Source organism: Aquarana catesbeiana, linkage group LG06, assembly GCF_042186555.1.
Source record: "Aquarana catesbeiana isolate 2022-GZ linkage group LG06, ASM4218655v1, whole genome shotgun sequence".
Classification (NCBI taxonomy): domain Eukaryota; kingdom Metazoa; phylum Chordata; class Amphibia; order Anura; family Ranidae; genus Aquarana; species Aquarana catesbeiana.
In genome coordinates, this window is record NC_133329.1 from 64,461,720 (window position 1) to 64,481,023 (window position 19,304).

The 19,304-nt window shown below is 42.5% G+C and overlaps 1 protein-coding gene across 1 annotated transcript in view; it reads left to right on the plus strand.

The window, feature by feature from the left end:
- LOC141147976 (uncharacterized) overlaps positions 1 to 19,304 on the plus strand; it is a 488,999-nt gene that overhangs the window by 192,031 nt on the left and 277,664 nt on the right. The gene's annotated exons all lie outside the window — the stretch shown is intronic.

Below are 19,304 nucleotides of genomic sequence, written 5' to 3' on the forward strand. Positions count from 1 at the left end.
TCATGTACCAAATACTGGCAATAGGTAACCATGTACCCAGTACTGGCAATAGGTGACCATGTACCAAGCAATGGAAATAGGTGGCCATGTACCAAGAACTGGAAATAGGTGACCATGTACCGAGCAATAGCAATAGGTAACCATGTACCAAGAACTGGAAATAGGTGGCCATGTACCAAGAACTAGAAATAGGTGACCATGTACCAAGCAATGGCAATAGGTAACCATGTACCAAGAACTGGAAATAGGTGACCATGTACCGAGCAATGGCAATAGGTGACCATGTGTCAAGTACTGGCAATAGGTATGTACTAAGTACCGACAATAGGTGACCATGTAGTACTGCATTGTGAGAGGACCTTTGTGCGTGCTATACCTAGAAATTCAGATCTATCAGAGAGCTGTAGCAAAGAAGTGGGGAGACAGTTGTCAATACAGTATCTCACAAAAGTGAGTACACCCCTCACATTTTTGTAGATATTTTATTATATCTTTTTATGTGACAATACTGAAGAAATGACACTTTGCTACAATGTAAAGTATTGAATGTACAGCTTGTATAACAGTGTAAATTTGCTATCCCCTCAAAATAACTCACACAGCCATTAATGTCTAAACCACTGGCAACAAAAGTGAGTACACCTTTAAGTGAAAATGTCCAAATTGGGACAAATTAGCCATTTTCCCTCCCCGATGTCATGTGACTCAGTGTTACAAAGTCTCGGGTGTGAATGGGGAACAGGTGTGTTAAATTTGGTGTTATTACTCTCACTTTCTCATACCGATCACTGAAAAAAAGTATTGTTGCTCTACATAAAGATGGCCTAAGCTATAAGGAGATTGCCAAGACCCTGAAACTGAGCTGCAGCATGGTGGCCAAGACCATACAGCGGTTCTAAAGATGATGCACAAGAAAGCCTGCAAACAGTTTGCTAAAGACAAGCAGACTAAGGGCATGGATTACTGGAACCATGTCCTGTGGTCTGATGAGACCAAGATAAACTTATTTAGTTCAGATGGTGTCAAGCGTGTGTGGTGGCAACCAGGTGAGGAATACAAAAACAAGTTTGTCTTGCCTACAGTCAAGCATGGTGGTGGGAGTGTCATATTCTGGGGCTGCATGAGTGCTGCCGGCACTGGGGAGCTACAGTTCATTGAGGGAACCATTAATGCCAATATGCAAGTCGAGCATGATCCCCTCCCTTCGGAGACTGGGCCGCAAGGCAGTATTCCAACATAAATTTATAATTGATTCCACGCTTAGGATAGTGTGGGTTGCAGCCCCCCCTCGTATTGGGTTCCCAAAGGAACTTACAGGAGTAGATAACAAAATGGGGTAATTGGCGCTACCCTATAAGAGATTATTAAGAAGTGGTGTGAAGTGTTGGACTATAGTCCTTACACCAAATTACAAGTGAACGTACTTCCACGTAGCAGTGTAAAAGTGAATAGTGAAAAATTTATTAATCCATAGCTAGAAGGTATATAAAAAACATATAGTGTATTTGCAAAAATCTAGAAAGTGAATATGTGTTAGAATATATCTGAATAGGGCTAACTCAAATTATTAGTTTATTAATTAATGGGATGCATACCCACGCCACCTTGTGACTCGACCAAGTTTTGCAAGGTTATAGATCGTTATAAGTATATGATATGATAAGTGTATACACAACATTAAAGTGCAATAATGTCCACCAACTATCATACAAACGCTAACTGTGTAAGCGAACTCTTATAAATAAAGTGCAATTAGATCCGTACCTAAACATAAATATGATAAATGTCCAATATGATAACCCAAGCTCCCAATCAAAAATAAATTTGCACATAAATAAAAAAAAGAAAAATATAAGTAGTCCCAAAAAGTCCAATAATGTGTGAATCAAGTGACTTCGGTGCACAGCAGATAGTGTGACTATAGTGCTCCCCCAGTGGGTCCCCACTCACCAGACGTAGTTACCCCTGCAGGGGTAGTAAGCATAGAGTGGGTGACTGTGAATGGATCTCCTCCTAGGTAGCTGTGCTAAGCCATGTGTTCATTAGGCTTGTCCCCTTATTCATTCAGACTCCGAAGTATGCTTTAATCAGGGCTTCCCAGGTCGTTCCACACCAACAAGCGTCATAGTCCTAGAAAAAAGCAAGGGGCTCCCATAGTGCAGTATTTAAAAATGAGGTTTATTAAACTAATATATAAAAAGTTTTAAAAACAAATGCTGATAAGCAAAGCGAGAAACCGTAATGGAAATGGTAAGCAAAGAGCCACGGACAAGCCCGATGGAGGAACACATGAGCACAATGGACATGAGTTTAAGTGTCTGTCCCCTTGACTCTAGATCATTAGTAGGAGACCCAGGATTGTTGGTGACAGCTTAGTCTCCTATGATATGCAGTACACTCCCACCACAAACACAGGTACACACATATGTGTCCCCACATAAACAGATCCACTTATGTGCGTACTCTGATCGGGAACAAGTGAGTTTTTTTTTTTTTTCATAACGAAGGAAGTAGAAAATCTGTCAGAGAGAAAAAAGAACAGAAGTAAAGAAATAACTTTGATAAAACGCTAGTTATTTATTCTGTATATATCAGTAAAAAAATCAGACAAAGGTAGAGTTAAGTTTGAAAGTGTGATTCCACCTAAAAGTAATTTAAAATGAACTCCAGACACCGCGATCCGGTGCCCTCCACCGCTTACTGGAGCCGCTGGCAGCGGTGGAGGCGATCGCGTTTGTCCCCTGGGCTGACACGGACGATGAGTGAGGGGAAGATGGCCCCCACCCGTCTCTTTGACACTGCAGGGCGGAAGCGACATCAAAACTTCACTTCCGCCCATAGGTTTTAAAGGGCCATTTTATTTTTTTAAATTACAAAATTTTTTTTTTATTGCATTTTAGTGTAAATATGAGATCTGAGGTCTTTTTGACCCCAGATCTCATATTTAAGAGGACCTGTCATGCTTTTTTTCTATTACAAGGGATGTTTACATTCCTTGTAATAGGAATAAAAGTGACACTTTTTTTTTTAAAACAATGTAAAAGTAAAAAGTAAAAGGTAAAATAAATAAGAAAAAAAAAAATGTAAACGCGCCCCATCCCACCGAGCTTGCGTACAGAAGCGAACACATACGTAAGTAGCGCCCGCATATTAAAACGGTGTTCAAACCACACATGTGAGGTATCGCCGCGATTGGTCGAGCGAGAGCAATAATCCTAGCCCTAGACTTCCTCTGTAACACAAAACGTGCAACCAGTAGAATTTTTTAAATGTCGCCTATGGAGATTTTTAAGGGTAAAAGTTTGTCGCCATTCCACGAGCGGGCGCAATTTTGAAGCGTGTCGGGTATCAATTTACTCGGCGTAACATTATCTTTCACAATATAAAAAAAAATTGGGCTAACTTTACTGTTGTCTTATTTTTTAATTAAAAAAGTGTATTTTTAAAAAAAAAAGTGCGATTGTAAGACCGCTGCGCAAATACAGTGTGACGTAAAGTATTGCAATGACCGCCATTTTATTCTCTAGGATGTTGGAAAAAAAATGTATAATGTTTGGGGGTTCTAAGTAATTTTTAACTTGTAAACACCACATCTAAAAAAGAGGCCCGGTCTTAAAGTGGTTAACAAGGAATATATTTATAGAAGAGAGCAAAGAGATAGCCTTATCAGTCAGCTGCCTCTCCTTTCACTGTCCAGTCACAGGCTGGGGAGTGACAGAAACTGTAATGCCCCGTACACACGGTCGGACGTTGATCTGACATTCTGACAACAAAATCCTAGGATTTTTTCCGAAGGATGTTGGCTCAAACTTGTCTTGCATACACACGGTCACACAAAGTTGTCGGAAAATCCGATCATTCTGAACGTGGTGACGTCAAACACGTACGTCGGGACTATAAAACGGGGCAGTAGCCAATAGCTTTCATCTCTTTATTTATTCTGAGCATGCGTGGCACTTTGTGCGTCGGATTTGTGTACACACGATCGGAATTTCTGACAACGGATTTTGTTGTGGGAAAATTTTATAGCCTGCTCTCAAACTTTGTGTGTCGGAAAATCCGATGGAAAATGTGTGATGGAGCCCACACACGGTCGGAATTTCCGACAACAAGGTCCTATCACACATTTTCTATCGGAAAATCCGACCGTGTGTACAGGGCATAACTGTTATTGAAACTGTGTTTAAACCCAACCGCACAAATTGGGAGTAATGCAGACCTCCAGTCCTTAGATGTTGTGACTGCATTGGATTTCTTTATTTTTTTTCCTTTGTTTTGGTTTCATGTCTATGCTTTTTTATCCACTGCATCTATGGGGGAAGCCATGGTTGTCACCCAGGCTGGACTTTGCATATCTCTGCTTTTGTTCATCTCTATTACATGGTGGAATCGGTGAGACTAGTAGTTTACAAAATAAAGGTAAAGTTCTTTGTGTCTTCCTTGAAGCTCTCAGATATCGACAAGGACATTGTATTTCTGAAAATATCATCGGATATTTTTTGTACTTGCTGAAAAGTGAAAACAAAATGGTCACCACATCTAAGAACTGATAAGCTGCAATGTACTAAAGTGGATGTAAACCTGAATTTTTTTTTTTTAATGAATAATTTTACCTGGTACAGTAGAGGATGTCAAGTCATCTGTGCCACTAAGAGTTAATCCAGCTCTGAGCAATCCTCTTATCTTTTTGTAGTAAGATAAAAACAACACACAAATAAGTTTGTGTCACCACATCCCCCCCATTGCTGTGACTGACATCTGATTTCTTTATCTCATGCATGAGCATGAGAGAGAGAGTGTGTGTGTTAGGATTCCAGCTTCACATCCCCCCTCCTTTCTTCTCCAGCTCTCCCAGGATTGGCTGCTCCACACCTCAGCATGATTGGGCATGCTGAAGTCATGTGGTGCCTTTCCTGAGTTTTGACTGGATGTTACTCAAAACTCAGGAATAGGAGAGTGTAGAGGTGGGTGGGGAGTCTCGTGACATCACGACTCCGCCCATGAGCTTTGGCAAAGAGACCCACCAACCACTTCCAGAGTTTTGCGGGGCTCCTACTGCTGAAGGGGCGACATTTGCAAGGTAGGGATACATGGAGGAGGCTTGCATGTATATATACATTAATACTGTGCCATTAGTTCATACTGGGTGAGTGGTGGGTTTACATTTTTGTTCTTGGGTTTAGATACATTTAACTGTAGCTATGCAAACCTTAGAACTGGATGGACCAAAATTGTTCTAGACATTTTATAGATAGGCAACTCCTATCCTCATATTGGATTAGTGGTTCCAAATTAATAATAACTACTGCAGTAGGGAACAGACACAAAAGATACACTTTTCAATCTTTCCAAAAAACTGTTCTGTTTATTCAACGCAATTGAAGTGTTTTATACACATAATTACGCAGGTATCACATTAATATTACAATTCTACATTTATTGCAGCAAGCGGTGTTACATAGGCAGCATAATTCTAAGAAAGAATGCAAACACAATGAAAACATTATTATTAGTGCCGTGTGCACAGTGAGTGCGTTGTGCAATACCGAGGCAGGCAAAGCATACAAAATACAGTAGAGTACATTGTATACAGAATTTACAACTTCCTTAACAGAAATACAAAACCTCTGGCAGATAGACTAGCTCCCATATGTATGTATTTCATCAAAGTTCTTAGCTATTTGCCTGGAGTTCAGATTTACATTACAGATGAAGCTTAGGAAGCTGGCAAGCCCAAGAGATATAAGAAAGTTACATGTGATTAAAATGAACATCTACCAAGATCTCAAGGATGGGTCTTTGGTGGACTTATTCTTTAATAATTCACTCAGTCTGCATATGCTGGTGCTCTATCAGTCGGGGGGGTGGCAGACAGACCTGACCACGGACCCCCCTGGTCGCTCCAGCCCGCCACCACACCAACACCACGGACCATGCCTAGGAATGCCAGCTTGATGAGGTTGGCGGCAGGGGGAGATCGATGTTGGAGAGGTGTCCACGGTGTGCGCTGACATAGGAGCGATCCATGGAGAATGGTGTGCATTAGGTACACCGGCGTCACTGCTGCTCACTGCTACCTACCCCTTCCCTCTATAGGTGTGTGCTCCCCTCTTCTGTAGCCAGCAACCCATCTCTGACAGCCACAGAAAGAGCTGACAGCACTCAGCATGGAAGGGCCAGAGGATCGGACTTGGCGGCTGATGGGTCGGTCGGTCCTCGGCACCATGGCAGCCATGCATATCCTCCCTCCAATTCCTAGGTCAATAGGATCACTTCTCCTTTCGACCAATTCTGAACTGGGTCTCAGGAGCCACTTCTTGATTGGCTGGGAGGAGAATCAGTGTGACAATAGCGAATATTTACACGATATTGTCACACAACTGGGTGGGCTCAGGGAGCAGTGCTCTGCACCCCGAGCCCACCCTTTTTTGAAGCCTATTAGAGCCTCTGGCTCTAATCACATGCTTAAAAAAAAAAAAACCCATTGCAATCCATGCGTCAGGCGCCCAGCATGTATTTTAGGGGGCGTGACGCATGGATAGGGGGGCGGCACTCGTATGCCCCTAATGGATGGGCCGCCACTGAGCATATGGACATATGGTTGTGTAGCAAATTTCCTATGGCATCTGTACTTTCAAATTTGTAGATTTGCTTTTTTCTAATGTTAAGATTTCTTAATATAATGCTAGAGTAGAGAATAGTGAGAATATATGTACGTTCTTTACTGAAGAGGTTAAAGTAATATTAAAAACAAAGTGACCAACTACTTTTGACGTAATCAAAATGAACCTAGGATTCCCTTATGCTACACAACCTAATATGGAAAAGGAGCTGATAGGTAATATATCACCCCCTACCCCACGGAAGACAAGGAGGATTCCCAGGTACATGGGCTAGCATTTCAACTCTTATGTCCCGTACACACGAGCAGAATTTCCGTTGGAAAAATCTTGCATGGTTTTTCCGATGGAATGCTGCTCAAGCTTGGCTTGCATACACACGGTCACACAAAAGTTCTCTGAACTTTCGACTGTCAAGAACGCAGTGACGTACAACACTACGACGAGCCGAGAAAATGAAGTTCAATGCTTCTGAGCATGCGTCAAATTGTTTCCGAGCATGCGTGGTTTTTTGCGCGTCGGAATTGCATACAGACGAACACATTTTCGGATAGGAACTTTTTCTGACCGAAAAATAGAGAACCTGCTCTCAATCTTTTGCTGGCAGGAATTCCGCTAGCAAAAGTCTGATGGAGCATACACACGGTCGCAATTTCCGACCAAAAGCTCTCATCGGAGATTTGCTGGCGGCATTTCTGATCGTGTGTACGGGGCATTGGAGGTGGAATCCTTGACACTTTTTAGGGTAAAAGGAATTAGGTACCAGTCACTTCAAAATAGTGCAGAGTTTATTAAAGTACAATAGGCTCAGGAGAGGGGGTTAGGATACAGGATACCCCAAAATAGGCAAATAATGGTGCCAGACCTGTCTAGTAGCTACAGTCAATGCAGACTATGTACCTCTAAGCCAGGCTTTGCAATCTGAATTAGTAGACAACCAGAAGCAGAAGTACCTCCTAGGATGAGCAGCCAGAACTTCCTAAAATGTCCCCCGGCAGCAGCTTATACTTTTATACTTTTCAGGACACTATTCAGCAGTGAAGTCTTTTCTCAAAATCAAAAGCAATATTGTTTCTTATTACACTATCTGCTATGGAACACTCCCCTGCAACAGGCGTAAGCAAACAGTACACAGGTGCATGAGAGGATGACAATTGCTGCTGCTGGGTGTTGCACCTAACAGACGTTTATGGCAGTATGGCAGGGACCTTTGCCCAGAACGCAGGAAATCTGAAGGCATTCATCCCTGGGTGCATATTCTATTAAATGTTTGTACCACTAGGTGCACCATCCTACCCTGCACAGCCGCAGCAGCTGTCAGCCTCTCATGGAGTTTAACATGCTGCCAGGAGTGAGGCTGGACCTGAAACACCCAAAGCACATGGGGCCTTATTCAGCTGCAAAGAGAAATACTTGCCAGGAGAAATGAAGAGAAATACCTGTCAGGGGCCAGTTACTAGGTACCACTGCTGTCCAGTGGAGGCAGGGAGTTCTCAGCCTTGTGTAAGCTCCAACCAGTATAAGCAGTGCTAGCAGGGGAGTATTTTATTCAGCCTTCTGATTTACCCTGCACTGGTTCTCTTTCAGATGACAAGCCATCTCAGGCTCTGTATAGGAAGAGTAATGTTAAAATTTCATGCACATGCTTTTAGAATACACTGTACTGTACTTCAAGTGACTGTAACAGGTATTTTGTGTGACTTTGTTGTTACAGCCCCTGAGCAACTTTATTCTGGTGTTCCACCTCCAGTGTTCCACCATCCATCTCCACAAGATGTGTCGAATATAGTGGAACACCAACATCATCCTAGTGTTCCAGCACCAGAGCCTCACCATCCAACTCCACAAGATATGCTTAATATAATGATTTACCATAATCCACTAGTTGTTCCAGCACCAGAGCCTCACCATCCAATTCCATGGGATGTGTCTAATTTCACGGATCACCAAAATCATCCTGGTGTTCAAGCACCCGAGTATCAACATTCGCCTCAACAAGTTGTGTATAATATAATGGACCACCAACATCAAACCGGTGCTCCACCATTAGATCCTCACCATCATCTTCCACAGGAAGTGTATAATACAATGCATCACCAAAATCATCCTGGAGTTCTAGCATCCGAGTCTCAACATCCATACCCGCAAGATGTGTATGATATGTTCAGTCACCCACACTATCCTAGTGCTCCAGCACCAGAGTCACACCATCCACATCTAGAATATATGAATAATATAGCGGGTCATCATATTACTCCAATATCACAGCAGCATTGCAGTCCACTTCCATGTAATAAAGAGGAGGGGATGGATTTCCAGGATAATTCTCTACAACATAATGTGGTTGAGCACAGAGAAGAGCTTGGTGAGTAAAAATTATGGTAAGATGTCCACAGATCACCACTTAGCTACATACACAAGATTCAAGCCTTACAAGGCCATACTGGCATATTCAACTCTCTACAATAGCATATTAGGCACATACCCTCCAGTTCGCCTGGTTCCCATAAGCCTAGCATTCAGATGCCTGAGAGTGATAACCCATGGAGTCTGGCGACTACTAAGATATTCCACAACAAAACCTTCACTGTGTTTTAGAGGTCATTGCATTCATATTTTTGTGTTGGTAGGAATTCTCTGAAGGGTAGAGAGGAATTGAGCCAGAGGATCCTGGCAATGGTGTAGAGTGGGCTGCCAGCACCCAGGGCAAGGCAAGTATTGCACCCCCTAAATCATGGACCGTTAGCACTCCCTGAATTCCTTTCATCGGTCCATTACACAGCACAACTATCAAAGTCACACACATCATGGAGACAAGGTGGGTAGGGAAGTAGGAACTAGGTGCCTGTTGCAACTCGGACAAATTATACATTTTTGAATTATGATTTTCTTATGTAAGCTATGGAACATTACAGCAAAGCTCATTGTATAGCAATCTCACTGGGCTTCATTTAGCCGCTAATGCAGATATGCCTGGAGGGGAAGGGCGGAGAGACTACAAGTCCTAGTAGGCTGTTTAATGGAACGTTTGTTGAGTAACTTGCAGCTTTCATGCTGGGGCTGAGGAGTGATACTCACACTACTATAGGAGGTAGTATGGTAATAGATGAGACGAAGATGCTGCTGGTGTGCAGTGATTTATATAAGTCACTGGCTACAATGTGCACATCTGAGGACTGCTTTCTCGCTTTCTCCTGTGTGTGTGTGTATAGAAGATTGTACACCCAGGGCAACCAACCCTCTCCCCTCCCCCTTGGCCTCACCCATTTAACTAGATCCTGGTACATCTTGATAAAGTAAAGGTTCCCTCTGCTGCTTTGTTAAGTAACTTGTAAGACTTTATTGTCCCTCATCAATGCACAGTACTCATCCTTAACAAAATTGTACTCCAAATTGCATTGTGGCTGAGGACAGAAAAGTGTCTGATAGGAGCAGGCCCGGACTGGCCATAGGGCATCTGCCCGGTGGGCTGGGGCCCTTCGGACTGCATATCCTAAGAAGGGCGGCCTGTTGTACAGCGGAAGGTAAGCGGTAACCGCAGTCCGGACAGGGTAACACAGACCCCGGCCGCCGCTCACCTCCCACTATGCAGCCATGCCTAAAGCAGGGCTGGTGCCAGCAAATTAGGAGGTGGAGAAGAAGGCGGGAGAGAGACAGCTCCTGTGACACACAGGAAGCGTCTGCAGGAGAGAGACACCTCACGGGCCGGCCGCTGGAGATATAGCTGCACTCAAGGGACAACAGCCCTCTTCTCTAACACCGGTCGGCACATCGTGACAGCTGCACAGGGAGGAATGTGAGCATGCTGAACCCTAAACTGATCCAGTGTGTGTTACAGCCAAAGTCCCACTCTATAGCTCTGGGGAAAGGGCCTGGTCTGGGGCTGTCTCTTTGCTGGTCTGGGGCTGTCTCTTTGCAGAAATATCCCATCACTAACCACCCCTGCAAATGCCCGCCCCCCCATCCCCGCCCTTACACCCCCCCCATGGATCGGGCTACCCAGTCTACAATGCCCAGGCCTATTTTTTGTCCCAGTCCGGGCCTGGGTGGGAGTAGAAATTATTGGAAGGCACTGACCGTAAGATTTGTATTACATATAAAGCCTTTCTATCTAAGCAAGTCAAGTTGTGTCCCTATTATTTTAAGTAGTAATAAACCTTCATTGTTTTTTTGGTTAGCTTAAAGGGTAAGTTCACCTTTGTACACTTTGTAAATTTACATACACTTACTTTTCTTGTGCTCATCCATGTTTCCAAATGTTTCCATTAGTAATGTCTTCTTCCTGATCAGACTTTAGGTCATGACACAGGAAGGAGTTGACCAGCTGACCTCATTAGCACACACCCTGCATCATCCACCCTCCCACTCCCAGCTGCACATTTCTTGAATGAATGCAATCAATCAGTGATCATCCTTCTCACTAAATACACAATCAGATTACATAGTGTATGACCATCTTTATACAAGTACATAGGAGGGAGTGGACAGAAACACTCAGCTGTCAAGCCCCGTTCACATCTCTGCATAGCGGGAACTCGCATTCCCACATGCGTTTTTTTTTTTTTATTTTAGCGAGGTGGGGAGGCGTTTGGTAATTTTCTGCTCTACACACAGCAATCGCCCCAAAGAAGCTTCAGAACTATTTTTAGAGTGAAGCTTGGTGCGTTTTTTTACTGCATATTTTTGGTGCAGCGCATTTCTGAAATGCAAGGAAACGCACAGATGTGAATGGAGCCTCATTGTTCTTGTGTTATCGCACCAATTTCACTTTCAGGCCCCATTCACACCTAGAGTAGCGAGAGCGAACGTTTTGTGGCTCGTTTTTCCTGTGACACGCATAGGGCAGCCCATTGATTTTAATGGAATGCATTACATGTGGTTAGTGGGACATTTTGGCGTTTTGCAGCATTTGCCCCTCGTTTTTTCCACATGGCAAAAAGTGCGACCCGGAGGAGAAAAATTAGACGGAGGGTCATCATGACTATGGGAGGAACAGGTCTGGGAAGGGTTAAAGAATTAAGTAATGTAGTGAAGTAGGGGTGTAGCTTACCTTATTTGAGCAGCAAGGGTCAGGTGGTCTGGGTGGAGCCGAAAAGGGGGTTTGGGTATGTGCATAGGCTGATGGGTAATCATTCTGGAAAGTTTTCTTGATTGAAGAGTTCCCTCCCTCCCGCCCTACATTTTGGTTAGGAGGTGGTATAAGAAGGGGGGGGGGGGGAACAATTGTTTTTTTTTCTAAAAAAAAAATATGCAAAAAAAAAAAGTAAAATGAAAGAGGGTTTTTTTTTAATTTTTGCATTTGTCACAACAACTGGCGGGTCAGGGGGTCTTTGGGGGGTCAAGAATTAAACAGATTATAGATTTTTTTTGGGCCCATACAGGGTATGGCGCTCCCACCTTGGTTGGTTGTTGGTGGTTCTCCCAGGACTTAGGTCCCATAGGAAAGGAAAATTTGAAAGTCGCAACGTCTTCGAGTCGGCTGGGGCACATCTGAGGACACAGTTGGTAATAATCAAAATGGGACCCCAAAGACCCCCTCCTGGTGTTAAATTGTTCTGGTTTGTTGTTATTAATTTGTTTAATAAAAGGGCTGTTGTGGCCATTTAAACCCATGTCACACAGCGTTGTGTGGTTATTATAGAGCTATGATAAATTTAAGACCGTAAGTTGACGAATCCTATAGTCATGTGTGTTTGCTTCTGTGTTTGGTGTGCCGTTACCAATTAATGGAACTGAAAGCGCAACTAGTAATTTTAGGTGTATAAACTTGACAATACACAATACAATCTGATCTGATCTGATACAAACATCCATGAAGACAGTGAAGTAAGTGTCTGTAGAATTAATGGAAAGCTTTGATATTTTTGCAAAAGAAGTACATTAATGCTATAGTAGTACATAGGAGAGCTGGAATTTAACAAAAAAAAAAAAAGGTGAACTTACCCTTTAAGTTTAATCTTGCATCGATCTTTCATTTGGCATGTTGAAGTGTGCAGGAGATGAGATAACAGTCTATGTGGATAGAGCTGTAGTATTGAAAACATGAGAAGGGTCTCCTGGGTTCTGTAAAGTTCACTATACAATCTAATTGTACAAGCTCCTTTAGATCTACCATCAACTATGTAGTGTAAGGGCCCTGCCTGATTGGATACAGAGTGATTGACCAGGCGTTTCCTCCTATTATTTAAATTTGGTAAATCTTCCCATTATGCAGAGATGTGAAAGGGGCTTGACAACTGAGTGTTTCTGTCCACTCCCTCCTATGTACTTGTATAAAGATGGCCATACACTATGCAATCTGATTGTAGATTGTGTATTTAGTGAGACGGGTGATCACTGACTGATTGCATTTCATTTAAGAAATGTGCAGCTGGGAGTGGGTGGGTGGATAATGCAGGGTGTGTGCTATGTAGGTCAGCTGGTCAACTTCTTCCTGTGTCATGACCTAAAGTCTGATCAGGAAGAAGACATTACTAATGGAAACATTTGGATGAGCACAAGAAAAGTAAGTGTATGTAGATTTAATGGAAAGCTTTGATATTTTAGCAAAAAAAGTACATGAATGATATATTGGTGCATAGGGGAGCTGGAATTTAGAAAAAAAAAGAAAGGTGAACTTACCCTTTAACACATTTGGCAAAATAAATGAAACATTCTCCAGTGAACTAGGTTTTAAAATTCTTACCCAAGAACATGCAGTTTACAACTTTCAATGTTGCTGGCTCCTGCTCTCTCAGTGCTTCTCCCCTGAATTTCCTCTGAGTGGACAGCACAGTTTGCAGTCAACCTATTAGCCTGGAGAAGTGGGGAGGGAGAAGTAGGGGAGTGCTTTGCCATCCTAGGCTATGGGGCTGTGTGTTTCTATTGATGCAAATGTTGTAGAGAAACACAACTCTAGTTTCCACATGCGAGGGTGGCTCCACAGGATGCTTCAAGAGAAAGGAGCCACCCTGCAACTGGAAACCTGGGGCAGTGATCATAGGTCCAGCTTAAAGTGATTGTAAAGGCTCATTTTTAATTTTTTTTTTAATAACAAACATGTCATACTTACCTCCACTTTGCAGCTTGTTTTGCACAGTGACACTGAACATACTCTTCTGGGGTCCCTCAGTGGCTCTCATGACTCCTCCCCGCATCAGATAACCCCCTAGGAGAAGCGCTCTCCCGGGGGGTTACCTTGCGGGTGCGTTCCCGAGTCTAGCATTTGCATCCATAGACACAGAATGCTGGACTCAGCTACGCCCCCCCCCGGTGCCCGTGTCATTGGATTTGATTGACAGCAGCGGGAGCCAATGGCTGTGCTGCTATTAATATATCCAATCAAGAGCAGAGGAAGAGCGCGTCTCGGGAGTGTGAAATTCCAGGGCTCAGGTAATTAAAACGGGGGGGGGGGGGGGGCTGGGGGGCCGGTCACTGCCAGGTGTTTTTTCACCCTAATGCATAGGATGCATTAACCACTTCAGCCCCGGAAGATTTGGCTGCTGAATGACCAGGCCATTTTTTGCAATTCGGCACTGCGACGCTTTAACTGACAGTTACAAAACAAAATTGACGTCCTTTTTTTCCCACAAATAGAGCTTTCTTTTGGTGGTATTTGATCACCTCTGCGGTTTTTATTTTTTGCGCTATAAACAAAAAAATAGTGACAATTTTGAAAAAAACATAATATTTTGTATTTTCTATAATAAATATCCCCATTTTTTTTTTTTTTAAAGAAAAGCTCATTTTTTCTTAGTATAGGCCGATGTGTATTCTTCTACATATTTTTGGTAATAAAAATCGCAATAAGCGTATATTGATTGGTTTGTACAAAAGTTATAGCGTCTACAAAATAGGGGATAGATTTATAGCATTTTTATTATTATCTTTTTTTTTTTCTACTAGTAATGGTGGCGATCTGCGATTTTTATCAGACTGCGATATTATGGTGGACACATCGAACAATTTTGACACATTTTTGGGACCATTGGCATTTTTACATTGATTAGTGCTATAAAAATGCATTGATTACTGTGTAAATATCACTGGCAGGGAAGGGGTTAACACTAGGGGGGCGATCAAGGGGTTAACTGTGTTCCCTGCTACTTGTTCTAACTGTGGGGGGGGTGGGACTTGCTAGGGGAAGAGATAAATCGGTGTTAATACTTTGTATGAACAGACAATCGGTCTCTTCTCCCCTGAGTGAGTTTCTTTTCCCCCCAGAGATGCGGGATCTCTGTGTTTACACACAGAGATCCCGGTTCTCACCGTGTCACGAGCGAATACGGGCAATAGTGACCATTTCACTGTCACACAGTTTCTGTGAGTTCCTGTGAGTAATGACAGGTTGAAGTGTTGCCTGTTATTTATGAATGAATCCTTGTTTTTTTTTAACTTCAAATAGGTTTTATTAGTACAAAAAAAAAAAAAAGTAAGATATACAAAGTATACAGTAGTACATATAAGGTCAATTCAAGGGGCGACAATGCAATCATCACATGACATATATAAGCCAGCTTGAATACAAAAAGAATGGTGTCAAGGCACCACGACACTATGCATTAATATGTAACATACAAATCAAAGACATTTTATCAACAGGGTAATGTATATCTAGTTTTCTCAGCATTCCTGATTTGTTAGTAGTAGTTAGAGATATGCGACAACAATCATACCAGGTCTAACGGAGGGGCGTATATTAGCCCAGGGTCTCTAGGGTCTCTAGGGTCTGTAACCATCTATCCCAGATTTTACCGTATTTTGAGGGGCATCCTCTATGCGAGTATATAAGTTTTTTGTATTTCAGGCTGTGATTGACTTCCATCAACCACATCTTAAACTCTGGGGGGGCTCATCCAATGCCTTGCGATAATTTTCCTAGCCGAGAAAAGGGTTTCATTAAGAAATACTTTCATAAATATATTAATATCTAGTTCTGGATATATGCCCAGTAGGCATGACTTAGGGTTCAAAGTAATAGGGGACCCCATGGTGTCATGGAGAAACTGTACAATTTGTGTCCAAAAGCCCTGCACCCTAGGACAGTCCCAGAGAAGGTGGTAGAATGTTCCTGTCACCTGTTTGCACATGCCACAGTTGGCTGTTTGATCTTGTTTAAATCGTGACACTCTAAGTGGGGTGAGATATGCCCTGTGGACAAGGTACATCTGTGTGAGACATTTAGATAATTTAGGGGACACCAGTTTGTAGTTATCTAGGTCCTCACCCTATTCCTCGTCCTCCACCGCCCCAATATCCTCCTCCCACCTAGTTTTGAGTGTATATGCTGATCCAGACGCTGAGGGCGTCAGCAATATATTATAAAAAGTGGATATCAGCTTTTTAGGATCTAGACTACATATCACTGCCATAAGGGGATTTACTTCGAGTTAGAGGGGACCAGTCGGGAATTGTGCTCTGAAAGCTTGTTGGAGTTGGTGCTACCTAAAGAATATCCAGGGTGAAAGTCCATAGTGATTTTGCAGTCTGTCAAATCCCTTCATGCCACCAGCAGATATCAAATGGGACTAGTGGTATATCCCCCTGGATCTCCAAAACTCCAAATCGGGTATAGAGTCGAATTCCATTAGGTCTAAGTTACACCAAAGCGGGGTGTGCTCATGTAGGGGTGTAGATTGTAATTTGACCATTGCTATGGCCCAAATGCGCTGATAGTGATGGAGCAGGGATTTTTTTTCCTTAGTCAGACGTACTAGTGGTGTCCAACCCGTGATGGCTATAAAGGGGTCACCAGTAGAATGGGACCATTTGGGACACAGAAAGGCCAAAAATCTAGTCCTGTCTATTTTCCCTATTAGAAACAGTTGCCCTGCTATATAGTATAAATTAAAGTCAGGTAATGCTGCCCCTCCCAGGTCCGTAGGGTTCTTTAATTTATTCCATGGGAGTTTGTGTCTGCTTTTTCCACAGACAAATGATTTAAATATAACCTCGATAGCCTTGAAGTGCCAATGAATCCTTGTTTTAGATGTCCTTCCCCACTGCCATTGCTGCTGTGACATTACATTCCAGTCTGTTTGCTTGTACTCTCTTGTTGGTGTATTATTTGTCTTGCACTGCAGTTAACAGTTAACCACTAACATACCTCGGTGATTGTTGCATTGTTTTCCTTTTCTGTTTATCTATTGCTCTAGTAAGCCCTCAGTTTGTACTCTGTGACCTTTGTGTGTCACTTCTCAGGTACATCCTATACTTTGGAATGCTTGCAGTAATGAGGTTTGACAAGCAGCAAGACCAGAGGGTAACTGAGTACCTTAGAAGGTTGATAGGGGGATGCTATAGGTGGAAAAACTCACCCAAGTTAACCTATACCTTTTATAATTGTATACAGTATATGCAGATATATTCACATGTGTGTTTACTACAATGTCTTATTAACACCATCCTTGTTTTCCAGAGTCAAATCAGATGGAAACCTAACATTGTTTTGGTTTCTGCAGCAGAGTCTCACCACCCCTGCAATATACGTCTTATAAAAGCAGTTACCAACATGATCTTGGTGTTCCAGCCCCAGAGTTTCAGCATCCATCTCCATGGGATGCGCATAACACAAGTTAATAACATTACCCTGCTGTACCAGCACCAGAGTCTCGCCATTTACAAGATGACCCAGATATGATGAATTTCTAACATCAAAATAAAATTATTTCCAATAATCCCCAGAATTCAGTGCAGAGCTGTGTAAAAATTTCTAACATTGTCTTGGTGTTCCCACTAGTCTCACCATCCACCTCCACAAGATGTGTATTATATGATGGATTACCAATATCACTTACAAGAATGCTTACACAAATATTACATTGAAGAATCTCCACAAGATGTGTCTAATAGAGTGGATCACCAAAATCATCCTGGTGTTCCAGCACCAGAGCCTCACTATCCAACTTCACAAGATGTGTTCAATATAACTGATCACCAACATCATCATCCTAGTGTTCCAGCACCAGAATCTCACCATCCAACTCCACAGGATATGTTTAATATATTGATTTCAAGAAAGATGTATATAAATAACACTGCGCTAACCCAATATGTAAAAAGCAGCTACATAGAATATGACCAATATTATAAACACAATCACAAATAAAAATGTAGTGCTAATGATAATGACCAATGGTGGAAAACACATCAGTGATGGTGGCCATTAGAGAGGGCCCATGAATGAAGCACATGTGACGTGATATCAATTAGTATGTGATGGGAAAAATACAATAAAGTCCCAATATGTAGCCATAAACCAGACTATGAAAAGTCCCAGAATCAACTGTATATGAAATGTTGCACTGGTGCAGGAATCTTCTCCTCTGTATGTCATGGATTATACAATCATATAATGGGAATAGATGAAATACGCTTATCAGAGGAAGTGGATTCGGATGCCGGTGACACCGAATCGAACAGGCTCCGAGATCCTTAATGGACGATGGTTGGTCCCAGAAACCCCGGATCTTAAGGGGAATCTTTCCTCTGTAATCCAAGTCGCGACTGCCAGTTCAGAGGGCCAAGGAAGGGTCACGGCCACAGGAGAGTCTCCAAAATGTGAGTGGTTACCAAAAAATATTTAGAAATGCCAATAGTGCAGATCAAATGACGTATTTTTATTGGATATCACCAATAATCAACAAGCGATATAAAAAGCGTGATCATGTAAAAAAACAATAAAGTCAAGTGAAGGGAAGAGTAAGGCTCGCCCAACGCGTTTTGTCCACATAGACTTCAACTGGGGCATCAAACTCATCTCCTACACTGTATAAATTTATATAAAAACAACCAATCAGACATCCGTGATGAGGTCACGTGATGGGTCTGCTCCTGATAGGACAGAGAGGAGTCAGCTGACTGCCTTGGATTATCCAATGAGACCGGTGTACACACGTGGATCATCCGGCTACACCAGAGGAGATGTTGTCATGTGACCCTTGGTGTAGTTCTTACCAACGATAACATCCCCCCGGTCATTTGTATTCACACATAGGATCTTGTTATTATGTCTGTGCATTATGATTAATATATTGATGTATCCTAGAACTCTTTGAGTGGACATGGATGTTTGCAGCGCTGCTGTTAATCTGACATTGTGGGCCCCTCTCCCCCATTTATTATCTTAATACGTTTCTAATACGTTTACTTTTTTCCTATTGGTTAAAGGATATGCCTCTTCCCCTATTGGTGGGTGGTCCCATTGGATAATCCAAGGCAGTCAACTGACTCCTCTCTGTCCTATCAGGAGCAGACCCATCACGTGACCTCATCACGGATGTCTGATTGGTCACACTGTTTTTAAATGTCGGTCTTTTTTAGTTTGTTTAGCAAAAAATAAAAACCCCAGAGGTGATCAAATACCACCAAAAGAAAACCTCCAGATGGCAATGACCAGAAATGCTGGGGGGGGGGTTTCCAAAGTGATTTCTCAGCAAAATAAAGCATAGAAACATGGATGGATGGGGGAGTTTGCTTTGAATATTAAAAATGTATAAAAATGTTTTTTTTTCTTTGTGGTGCTCAGGTGCAGTGTTTGTGATGAACAAACCAAGCAAAGTTAGTTTGCTGGACATTCCCAAACAATTGAAAAAAATCTGCTAAACCTGAACATAGCAGCTGGACCTCATTGAGGTCTATGGGAGTTGAATCTTGTTACTTTTTTAAAGCCAATTTGCAAGTTTTGGGGAAAGAAGGGGTATAGAT